Source organism: Dipteris shenzhenensis, chromosome 24 (genome assembly GCF_047967505.1).
Source record: "Dipteris shenzhenensis isolate YYH24624 ecotype China chromosome 24, Dip_SZ_1.0, whole genome shotgun sequence".
NCBI classification, from domain to species: Eukaryota; Viridiplantae; Streptophyta; class Polypodiopsida; order Gleicheniales; family Dipteridaceae; genus Dipteris; species Dipteris shenzhenensis.
Genome location: NC_141619.1, coordinates 20,125,520 through 20,138,891, shown reverse-complemented (window position 1 = coordinate 20,138,891; position 13,372 = coordinate 20,125,520).

Sequence of the window (13,372 nt, the reverse complement as noted above, 5' to 3'; positions counted from 1 at the left end):
AGGTTTGACAAAATATGAAGAGGGGAGAGGAGAAGAGTGGAGATGAGGAGAGAGGGCACAGCTACAGATCACACCACAAATGACTAAATGTACACTAGATTTAGTTGAAAAAATAGAATATATATAAACCCATTTAGGGTTAGGGTTAGGGGATCTAACCCTTTCCTTTATAGCACTCTATAAGGTTAGTGTTATGCACATATGATCACGTGATGGTGCTATGCACACATGATCACATGATGTTATGCGTGAACTCTCAACATCTTCCCTCAAGATCAACATCATGAAGTAGGCCTTCCCTCAAGATGATGATTCTGGGTTATCGAAGAAGGACTGAGCATTACATTCCATCACACCCCTTTAATGGGAATGTCCTTCCTCTGCGTCAAACCAAGAGCTAATCAGTGTTTCTTGAAAAGCTCTTTACCGAGTGGTTTGGTAAAGATGTCTGCAACATTCTCTTTGCTATCACAATGCTATAGTGTGATGTCACCAAGTAATACTCTTTCTCTGATGAAGTGCTCTCTGACATCAATGTGCTTTGTCCTTGAGTGATATACTGGATTTTTGGCCAATGCTTGAGCGATTGATTATCATAGTATATTGTTGTTGGCTTTGACTCATCAAAGTAATCTATTTCTGACAATAGTCTTCTGAGCCATATAACCTCACATGCACTTGTAGTGAGTGCTCTAAATTTTGCTTTAGTCAAAGACAAAGAAACAGTTGGCTGTTTGTTTGATAACCATGATATAGCACCTTGACCAAGGAAAAATGCATATCCCTGTGTTGATCTCCTAGTCTCATGATCTCTAACATAGTCATTGTCACAGTATCCATGCAACCATGGATGATTTCCTCTATATTCTATCCCAAATTGTCTTGTACCTCTGATGTATCTCAAGACTCTTTTGGCTGCATTCCAATGAGACTGTTTTGGAGTTGACATAAACTATGCTAGTGAGCTTATTGCATAACAAATATTTGACGTGTGATTGTCAGGTATATAAGAGATCCGATGAGCTGCCTGTAGTATCTATCATTGATTGTAGGCTTTTTTGAAGCTTTAGTAAGTTTCAAACTCTATTCCATGGGAGTGGCTGCAATCTTGCAATCTGCCATATGAAACTTCTTCACGAGACTGTCAACATACTTGAGCTGACTCATGAATGTGCTATCTAAATCTCTCCAAAACTCAATTCCAAGACAATAGTGCATAAGTCCAAGATCTTTCATGTCGAACTCTGCAGATAAGTCTTATTTTAGTTTTCTGATGAAGCTATCCTTACTTCCTATCATAATCAGATCATCTACGTACAAAAGTGCAATAGTAATGTCTTCCCCTTGAACTTTGTAGTAGAAAGTATGATCTGCATTGGACTTCATGTATCCCAAATCAGCAAAATACTTGTCGATTTTGTTGTACCAACTTTTGGGTGCTTGTTTTAAGCTGTAGAGACTTTTCTTGAGATGGCAAACCTTATTCTCCTTTCCTAGCTCAACATAACTTGCTGGTTGTTGCATGTAGACTTCCTCGTCTAGATAACCATTGAGAAATGCATTCTTGACATTGAGTTGATACACATTCCATCTGATGAGTGTCGCTAGTGATATCAAGAAGCGTATGGAATCCATCAAGTTTGCTATATAGTGCAAATCCTTTTGCAACTAGTCTAGCTTTGTATCTCTGAATACTGCCATATGGATTGTACTTCACTTTGTATACCCATTTGTTTGCTATGGCCTTCTTTCCTGGTGGAGGTCGCATAATTTCCAAGTGTTATTTTTATACAAAGCATCCATTTCTTCATTCATAGCAGTTTGCCATTCTGGCTTGTCTATTGCGTCTTCGAAGTACATTGGCTCTTTTGTAGCCATGATGGTAGTCATAAGAGCATAGTTGGTGGTTTCCACCTGAATTGCTTTGCCTTTTTAAGCATATGTCAATCTGGCTGGTGGTCTGCATTTGCTAGTAGACTGTCTGAGTTGCTATGGCTTTGCTTGGGGTGTTGCTGGCAATTCTTGCTCTTCTTCATCAACCTGTTCTTTTGGTTTTCTACCATGGCTTTGAATTCTTGAAATCTAGAAAACACTTCAGATTTCTCTTTTAGAAAGTAGACCCAACAATATCTGTTGTAATCATCGATGAAACTCAAGTAGTAAAGTGAACCATTGATGCTGCAGGTCTGGGCATAACCCCATACATTGTATGTATCAAATCAAGAATACCTCATGCACGAGAGGTACTTTTGATAAATTTGGTTCGTTTTTGTTTGCCGAATCAGCATGCTTCGCAAACTTTTCCAAGAAAATATAGCTTCGGAATCCCAATTGCCATATTCTAATTCCTGAGATCTAACAAGTACTTGAAGTTGACATGACCATATCTCTTGTGCCATTTTTAGATAGTGGCATCTATTGTGGTTGAGCTAACATGGCATGCTTATCTGGTACTATAGCTAGCATTCTGTATAAGCATCCTTCCTTGACACCTTTTGCTACTAGCTGACATCTTTTGGATTTATCTTTGATAGTGCATTCATCACTGTTGAAGATGACTTTGTAATTGTGTTCTGTCATTTGACCTACTGACAAAAGGTTCTTGTTGAGCTTTGGAACATAGAGCACATCTTTCACTAATCCTTTCGTATCAGTGAAATTGTTCATAGGGATAACGCATGTCCCTTGAACTCAATTTGGTGTATTGTCTGCTGTGTAAATGACATTGATTTTGATGTTGCTGAGGACGATGCTGATGCTGACTTTGATTTTGTTGCTGATGATGACCACTTTTCTTATATGATCTACCTATGCCTCTACCTTTGCCTCTACTTCTATCTAAAGCTGTGAATGCCTAATCATTAGAATGACCTTTATATGCTTGAATGGCCTGAGTCCTGAGTTCTTCACCAGATAGGACTGATTGAAGTTCTTCTAGTGTCGAAATTGGCCATTGAATGGCAATGCTCTAGACTAGATTCTCGCATCCCTCTCCTAGTCCATTCAAGATGACTTAACATTTTTGTGGGGTTCATAGTGTCTCCTACTGCTACAAGTTGATTGTTGTAGTCTTTTATGCAGAGTACCTAAGCATGACTAGTTTCACTGCTGTTGCGGAAACTCTGGTTGATCTGGTTTCTCAGGGTAAGAATCCTCGATGTGTTCTTGGACTCGTAGAGAGTTGCGAACATATCCCATGCTTCTTTTGATGTCTTGATTATGTTGAGCTATCCTAGCATGACATCTTGCACATTCTGCTTGATCAGGTTGATCAGGTGATAGGCGTACTTGTCTTTCGTATCCCATTTTGCTTGAGCTCAGGCAATGGTAGGATCTGCTACTGGTGCGAAATTTGTTTGTGTAGCTATAGATCCCGTTGCTAGTGTTGTGATAATAGATGGAGTAGAGCTACTAGTGGCTAGATTGTCCAATGGTCTAGGTGTAGACCCATCGACATACTCCCATTTGTCTTGAAGTACAAGAATGATCTCCATTCAGTATTTCCATATACCGTAATTGGAGGTCTAGCTTAGTAGATGCCTCCAAATTGAGGTTTCTAATCGACATGATGCAAGAAATGTACTCAAAAGTGTCGTGAAAATCTCTATATGAATCAACTACAAATACACTGTCTATGCCAAGTGAAATCTCTGAACCGTCAGTGAAGATAGAACTACAATATATAAAATCTGATCTGTATCACAAGGCTTGTGGCAATGATGCCAGGAATAGCCAAGAGGCTTTACAAGGCTGAAATGATGTGCACAATGCCGTGAGATAGCCGAATAGGCTTTACAATGGTGGCATGTGTGTGTGAAATCAAATGCTCTCTGCCCACTGAAACAATCTACAATGCCTCTGAACTCTGAAGTCTGCTCACTGAACTGATGAACGTAAGGTTTTAGGTAATGTAATGATGTGAAACTGTATGTGAGCGTATGGACTGACTCCGAGTAGGTACTATTCGGGAATTTCGGACATGGATTAGATTGGCAACTTGGGGGAATTCAAAGCGTCCCCTCTATGGCGATCTAGTCTACTCTAATCTAGATCTATACCAATCGTCAATTGATGAAAGAACAACAAATAATTCCTTTTCTTTTGTTCTTTTTAAGTGCTGGGTCAAATGCGTCAATGTAGAGGCAAATGTGCATGAAGGAAGTGGTTTTGTCGGCGAGGCTAAAATGTGAGTGTAACTTGTGACAAAATGTGTGCGTGATGTGATGAGCACGTAGAGCACAAAAAAAAGAGCGACTTTCCTTTTTGGAATGCCCTCAAATTCTTCCTAGATCAAGAGATACGACTTGATCTAGGTGGAGGGGCAAAAGGAGTGCAAATGGTGCTCAATGATGATGTGTCACTATGGGTCACATGCAATGTGACGTGGCACTGTGCCTAGCAAGAGGTGTGCCAATGGAGCCTATGCTAAGGTGGCACATATGATGCCAGCAGATGATGTGGTAATGATGATGTGTCCCTGATGATGTGGCAGTAAAGCTGGCAGGATGACATGGCAATGATGACATGGTTGTCGATGATGATGTGGTAATCGATGATAATGTGGCAGTCGATGATGACATGGCTACCATCGTGGAAGATGAGGTGGCTAATAAGTCTGACGTGGCACTGGCGGATGAGGATGGCATGTGGTAGAATATTAACCAACACTCCTAACACATGGTGAATTGAACCATGGTTAAATCTGGCCACTGACCATGATTAAATATGACCACTGATTAAACCCTCGGGGGGGTCACTCATCATATGTAACCCTATCACGTGAGTTCAACATAAGGATATTTTTTATTTCTAAAATTTACAGAAATAAATATACATAAGGGACTATTTAAAATAGTTTTGGAAAAAAATTACAGATTTGTATAGAAAAGAGGTATATTTTATTAATAAAAAAATTTACAGATAAGGGATATAGGCCTTGAACGCACGTGATATAGAGGGTTTATACATAGTGACCCCCCCGAGATTAAACCTTAGCTAACCACAGTTAGCTTAACTAAACTTGACCATGGTTAGAGCCTATCTGCCACATGTCAGATGGATGGCAGGAGAGAGAAATGTAGAGAGCTCTTCTGTGCAGAGCGATGGTGATGACCAGGAGATGTCGTAGTGGCGGGATGGTCATGATCATGGAGAATGGTGAGACGATGGTGATGCAATTTCTGTGGCAACTTTTCACCGACCTGCAGAACAGTGGTTGCACAACAAAAATAGGGCACCTTTCTGAGTGCCTGTGGAAAACTTCCGCAACCAAAACGGGCCTTGAAATGTCCTCGAATCAAAAAAATAATGTCACCAAGGGCTTTGCCCTTACCCGCAGCATATACTACCCTCTCACCACACCACGAAGGGCGTCCCATAGTGCACTCTTGCACTTTTTGGCTGTACTACCTGTAGAGATTTGCTCCCAAACTCGAAAAAGGAAAGCAACACTGATCCTCTTACCAAGACACTGCGAACTTAGTTTGATTTCTTGAGCTCCTTACCATGAACCAAGCTCTGATACCATGTGAAGAGAGTGGGAGAGAAGTAAGGAGTCTCACTTGCAGCTAATTTCTCACATACACAATGGGGGAATACACACAAGGTGGAGGCTGAAAACAGTTTTCCTCTTCTTAGTTGTTAAAGTGAAAAGAACTCTCTCTAAGTACAAAAGTAATAGATGAACCCTATATGTGTGTCTCAAACCAAACTCAGCTAACCTAGGTGGCATACTGACTGAACCACTAACTAGAGTACATAAAGATAGATGTCATGCAGCTATTATTCATGGGCGGTGTACCAACCGCATCTGTAGCTAACAAGTCGGTGACATAGATGCACAACGGTCACCCTGGCATATCACGAGTGGAGCTCGATATCTCAACATCTCCACCATGATGAAACACAAAAAGGAAACACCAAGATTCAAATAATATCCCAAACAAGATCCAAACAAGATCCCACAAAGCCTTAGTATACCAAGACCAACTTATTATGGATAACCACCTGTTGAAAATTCTCCACAATGTGATCCTCAATAAAATCTTTAAAAATAAATGACCAACCAGCACCATGAAAACATTGTGTATACATGCATTCAAGTATCACCCTTCTCACAATTGGAAGTACACATAACAGCTTCAAGATATTATACTCTTCATCATTTTCATAGCAAAAGAAGTTGAAATCATTGAGAATCACTACTTTAGTGTTATAGTCAAAACTACCCAAAGACAACTCTTCTTCACACCAAGCTGCTAGCGCATGAAACAATCTCCAATCTATCATTGTGCCTGCTACCGGCATTGGTGATTCACCAACATATTCAAGAGTGAAAACATAAAGGATATGATCATGATGACCGTGCGAATAGCTTGAACATCACCTTCACAATCTTCTAGTTCTCTTAAACAGGCTGCAATCTCTTCTAACGGAGTTCTTCTAGGCATCTTCTTTATCACACCAGAAAACACATGCCTATACTAGGCATAACATGCAATCAAATACACTCGAGACCATTTTGTAAGGTGGGATGAATCCAATACCAAATTTACCTAGTGTCTCCACCAAAGGATGTGACATGAAGTTGGGGGTAACAAAATTCATGCACCTCTTCACTTCCTGTTGCTTTTGAACTGAGTGATAGCAATATTCATCACTGGGAAAGGGACATTAAAAAGAAGCTTTTACACCAAGAGACCACACCATACTATCCTCGCTTATATGAGAATGAAGATGGTAACATCCCAAGTGATGTTGTACTCAAGCATAGGGAGAAGGAAAGGATCACCGAAGGCCATAATCTCAGCAAGTTGGTCTTCCCCAAAGAGAAGAGTGATACGTTGTTGAAAGAAGATCTTGCGTCTCAACATGACATGATACGATATATATCAAGGAGTTTGAAGGGGTTGATTGGGTTGGATGGGTAGGTTCAGAGGAAACATCGCACCTCCTTCATAGACACCTTTACAATTAGCTCAAAACTCAGGGGGGTCACTCATCATATGTAACCCTATCACGTGAGTTCAACAGAAGGATATTTTTTATTTCTAAAATTTACAGAAATAAATATACATAAGGGACTATTTAAAATAGTTTTGGGAAAAATTTACAGATTTGTATAGAAAAGGGGTACATTTTATTAATGAAAAATTTATAGATATGAGATTTTAGAAATAGGCCTTGAATGCACATGGTATAGAGGGTTTATACATAGCGACCCCCCTGAGGCTCAAAACACTCTCCAAGCTATCATAAGACATAATAAGACACAGAGACCCATAACTTTCAGCAGAGACATGATATAAAATATTCAAAGACATATCCAAATGCACCTTGAAATGACATTTGCCTTGATATAAGGTTCATACAAAACAAAGAAGTGGTCAGAAAGATATGGGCATTTTACTGGACGGGGGTAAAAACTATCTAAAAAAGAAACAATCACACACAGAGAGTCATAGATTTTTGGTTTTAAATATAATACAATAATTGAGGACAATCAATGATGCTCCTTGAAGAGAGCTTTGTGCTGATATAAATTTTGTCCAAATGGGGTCAAACTGTCATGAAAAACACCTATTCCTTCTACTAGTGACGACTTGGGAGAATACTACCTCCATGCGTAGACTTCATCAACGATCCAAGTCCCGTAGAGGTCAGCTAGGAGGGAATTAAGAGCTCCCTTTGTGGCTTGGAAAATAGATAAACCATGTATGCGCAATGAGCAGCCAAATAGACAATACTTTTGAGCACTTTGGAAGAGAAAGCAATGAAGAAAAAGGGAAGAGACACTCAAGAGAGAGAACCTAAAGTGACCTTCATTACCAATAGAGTGAGACTCCACTCCAATGCAACTCAAAATACTATAAACACAAGGGAGAAGAAGAGGTTTCATACATACAAGAGGGAGCAGAAGGCCAAGACTACTCATAGAGAGAGAATAAACTAGAGAGAGATGGACTCAAGAGTCTACATAAGAGAATATCTACAAGAGGAAGAGAAGGCTCATGGAAGAGGCTTGAGGAGACTAGAGCTATAGCTTTTGATCCCCTCGACTTCCTTGTTTGTTGTTCAAAAAATTTTGTGGTACTATTTGAAGGCTTAAAGAGCATCTAACTTGTGTTAAAGAAGGAACACATACATGAAGTGAGTGAAATCATCTATGAAAGTAATATAATACCTTTGGTGATGTCTTGATCAAGGGAAGGGACCACATATGTTTAAATGGACCAACTAAAGAAGACCAAAAGAGGAGATATTCCCTGAAGAAGTAAAAGGTTTCCTTTGATTCTTGCCGATCGTGTAGTGTTTGCATATCCCAATTCTTGACGATTCTTTGAGTTGAATTCCTGAAGCCAATCCTGATGAGCAACGAAGATCAAGGGTTTTGTAGAAGTCTACATGTGCAAAGCGAGAAAACCATATCCAATTTTCTTTGCTGCCAAACGCTGTGACTAGATTGACATGATCATCAGTGAGGGAAAGCTCCCGTATGAGAAGACTTTGCAATTAAGCCATTGAGTCACCACAATGTGAACATAGAATTTCTATGAATCCATAGAGAAAGCAATGAGGCACAAATGTAAAGCTTTATTCAAAGAATTGTTACATATATAGGAAACTGCCTCCATGTTGGTAGATCCTAGATCCACAATCATCTCCATGATTAGCTCAATCAGTCACCTCTTATGGTCACTCACACATCACACCAACCTCGCACACCTAAATGATGAGTCACTAGAACCTTCTAGCACACCTACACTCACACACTCCTTGCATAAGACTCCAAGCCCATAAGCATACACACACCCACATCAATTTGCTCCTTCATTCCCCCCACATATTGATGACCTCATCCCTCAGTAGTAGTACATGGGATGCTCCATGGCTTGCCCACCATCATGTGGCAACACACATGGCCCCAGCCTGTTACTCACTCTTAGGATTCTTGGTTTACAAGTGGGAGATATACAATGACTATGTATGAAAAGACCAATGAGTCCAACAAGGAAAGAATCTCAAAAGATTAACAATCATTAAAGGATGGACTATCCATGGTAGAGAACCATTATTGACCTCACACACACATAACTTAGAAAACATATGGATCCTCACCCTTGTCAGAATTGACTTGCATGTTGTATAAGCAGTGAGAGATTTGACATTCCTTGGTTCTTCTTCTTCTTCAATCTATGCTTCCTCAACAAGATTGTCTAAACACTTCTTCTTGGCATAACATTCCTTTTCAAAGTGTCCAAGTTTGCCACAAAAGTTACACTTCATTTTTCTCTTGCCCTTGAAGTTGATTTTGGCTAAATATGCCCCTTCTTTGTAATCACTTCTTTGCTTGATATTTCTTTCCTCTTCCAAGAGGGATGCTTCAATTTCTACTAGACTTATCTCTGGTATATTGGTGAGTGTGGATACAATAGTGCTATATTCTCCAGTGAGACTTCTAAGTAAGATAGCAATTACAATATCTTCATCAAGACTAAACTTGAGCGATGGAATAGGTCAAAATGTCGCTATATAGTGATGCTTCAGGACACTTTATGTTTAAAGTTAAAAAAGAAGCTCATAAATGCTATTTTATAACTATTAATATATTTCCTTGCAACTTATGTTGGGATTTTATAAGTGCAAATGGAAGGGATGAGTGAAAGCTTGTCTCATGATGTGCCAATTCTCGAGAGCACAAAGTGGCTTATGGAGAGGTTATATTGTCATTGCACTCATTGCAAGCGAGAAGTACAACATCAAAGTCGTATTATCATGTGCCACTTGCAGATGTATGGGGAGGATCCTGAACCATTACCCACCATTGGTGTTGCACATGTTGATGGATTATCGGTTAGTCAAAGCTATTTAAGTTCGCAGTTAATATTGGGCGTGCAAAGTATTGTCACCATCGGATATGCTTTGCATGGTCGATCACGCATTATGGTACTAAACCTTGAGACAAGATCTTATATTTACATGAAATCTTAAAAAAGGATGAGGAGGCTGACGAGGGTACGCATATACCTTCACACTTTGAGCAAGACTATAGTCTCCCGGATGATGACGAGGGTATGGTCGACGTGATGGATTCTATTTTGAGGGGCACTACATTCCATGTACACGTGACGTCAGAGTTTGAGGTCAAAATGTGAGAGTTGCAATCAACACAATTGTACGAGGGTGCTAGGATGTCTAAACAACATGCTTGTCTCTCAATCTTGAATCTGCAAGTAAAGTATGGGTGGTCGGATACAAGTGTCTCGGCCTTAATGAGGTTAGCTCTTGCATTAATTTGACTCATTATTTGGATATTGTTTGCATAAGAGAAAGAGACATATGCTCATGCTTATGCTTATGCTTATGCATGAGCATAAGAGCATGAGCATGAAAGAGGGGAAAGAGGGGGGAAAAGAGGGAGGAAAAGAGGAAGAAGAGGGAAAGGAAAAGAGATTGGAAGAGGGCAAAGAGAGAAGAAGAGGGAAACGAAAGAGGGAAAGAAGAGAGAAGAAGAGGGAAAGAAGAGGAAGAAGAGGGGGGGAAAGAGAGAAGAAGAGGGAAAGTAAAAGAGATTGAAAGATTTAAGGAGAGAGAAGGAAAGGAGGGAAAAAGAGATTGAAAGGCGAAAAAAAGAAGAGGGGAAAAGAGATTGAAAGATGAAAAAAAGAAGAGACGAGAAGGAGGAAAAAGAGATTGAAAAAGGGGGAAAAAGAAGAGGGGAAAAGAGATTGAAAGAGGGGAAAAAGAAGAGGGAAAAAGAAGAAATGGAAGAGGAGAGAAGAGGGAAAGAAGAGGGAAGAGAGGCAAAGAGAGGGGAAGAGAGGGTTCCTACACCCATCACTGCAACTAGTGCTTAAGGTGCTAGCTGCAGGCCAATGCAAATAACAAAAATAAGAAATGAAAAAAAGAGGAAGCACTTTCTTACCTAGAATAGTACGTCCCACTCGGTGTTTTGTGGATTAGCCCTACAAAAGAGAGGAAACATACCATTTTTCAAATAACTGGTTAGAGGCAGGAGGAGTTTAAAGAAGCAACTTCTCAAAGAGATTGGATTGAGGAGACAAGGAGAAAGAGAAGGAAGAGAAATACAAAAAAGACTAGAAGAGGTGAGTCTTCTTTCTTTCACAAAATCTCGTTCTTTGTCTTCAATCCTTTGAAATCAAGCATGAAAACTAGTACATAGCCTTAGCAATATAAGGAGAAACATGCTTCAACACTCACAAAACCAAATCTCACAAAAAATGAACCTACATTGTTCAAAGAGACTCACCTTCTTGAAAAACTTTCTTTCAAGAAAGCAAAGAGGGAGAAGGGTGGAAAGGGAGCACAAATGTTAGGAGAGGGGTGAGTAGTGGTGAGGAGTGGAGAATAGAGTGGGAGATCATTAGAAATAGGTGGGAGGAGAGATTGCTTTGCTTACAATAGATATTGCTAAAGAATCATGGCTAACTTCACACAAGATAGCCGAGCAAGTGCTTCGGATACCAATCTTCTCTCCTCACAATTGGATTATTGTGGAACCATACACGAAATCTATGAAGTTGATTTAAGACGATTTAGTATTTTCATTCTTGATATAAAATGGTTTAGAACTATTTACAACAATCCCCATGCAACAGTGAGAAAAGATAGTAGCGGTTTCTTTGCAATAGACTCCACCAAACATTGGACTGATGAAAGTGATACTTTTGTTCTTCCCGAGCACTGTGAGCAGGTGCATAATAATGATTTAATTAATCAAAGATTTCGTTTTTAAAGATCCATTGATACATGTACTTAAGCATAATTTCATATATATAATTGATGACATTTGGCACCCTTCTTCAATATAGGTGGTTTTTCATCCGGATCGTTCTGATCCAAGATGGTGGTATGTGATCCAAGTTGCACCACGAAGTAAGTAAACTTTTGAAGATAGAGATGTGGATATGGAGATGCCACTAGCAATGCCGGATCCAATTGATCCCGATGAATCTAGCGAAGAAGATGAAGATCACAATATGAGCCAAGAGGAAGATGTGCATAATGACATCGCACGGGAGGAAGATGGAGGTCATGATATTGAGGAAGAAGACAACGATCATCAAGAATCACCACACTTTATTGAAGAAGATGATCAAGTACTTTTAGGTGAATGTACAATGCTAGAGTACGATGATGATATGGGAGATCAATTCGGTATAGAGTTAGAGATAGACTTGTTTGGCACGTTAGGCTTGAAACAGTTGATGTAAATGCTCTTCATTGATTTTTTTCATCTCAAACTTGGACATGAATATATGAGCTTCAAAGGCTTGATGTACATGCTCTCATACCTTTATTCTCTCAAAAGATCAAACATGTATGAAAATTTAATAAAATTTATCTTTGGAAAAAACTAACTTTTAAGGCCTATATGGAAAACGTCACTATAAAATAGTATCTCAGTGTCGCTATATAGTGACACTTACATTTTTGATAAATGTCACTATATAGCAACTTTAGAAATCATCGCTATATAGCAACGATTGCTTAAAGTTGTTATATAGCAATGATTTATGAGATGTGCTTTCCATACCGATGATTAGCGCCCCGTGTGCGCTAAACTTCGGTACTTAAATGTCACGATAGGATCTGTGTGTAGTAGTGTCACTTGGAGCAGCAAGAAATAGCCTACAATTGCCTTGTCGAGCACAGAGGCTGAGTATAGGGGTGTAGTTATGGCTGCATGTGAGGTAGCTTGGTTGCGTAAGCTACTTTATGATATGCATTAGTCTACAGATGGGCTAGTTGTCATTTATTGTGACAACATGAGCAGTATACACTTGGCAAATAACCCAATCTATCATGCTAGAACAAAGCACATTGAGGTGCATTATCACTTTGTGTGGTTTTATTGATCTGGCCTATGTCAGCATAGAGAATTAGGTAGCTAAAATACTCACGAAGGCATTGCATTAGGAAAAAAGGGAGCTCATTTTGCGGCCCTGTAAGAAATTCACTATTTTCTCTTTTCTCTCTCTACAAAAGCAAGAAAATATGGATACTTGCGTGAGAAATGTCAGTGTGAAAAGGAATAAATATATTCTTTCACATGCTTTACATTCAATGTTCATATAAGAGCAACACTTTTCTGTGCAGAACTTGGTGATTCTGACACCGCAGACGCGTCCGAAATGGCCCAAAACCCCAAAAACGGCACTGGAAATGCTGGAATCGGACATCCGGAGGCTCGGAAACGGCCAAAAAAAGCCGAAAAGTGGGATTTGCAGCAAAACGCGATCTGGCACCTTTTGAGATTGACATCCGGAGGCCCGGAAACGGCCAAAAAAGGCCGAAAAGTGGGATTTGCAGCAAAACGCGATCTGGCAAAAGGTGCCAGATCGCGTTTTGC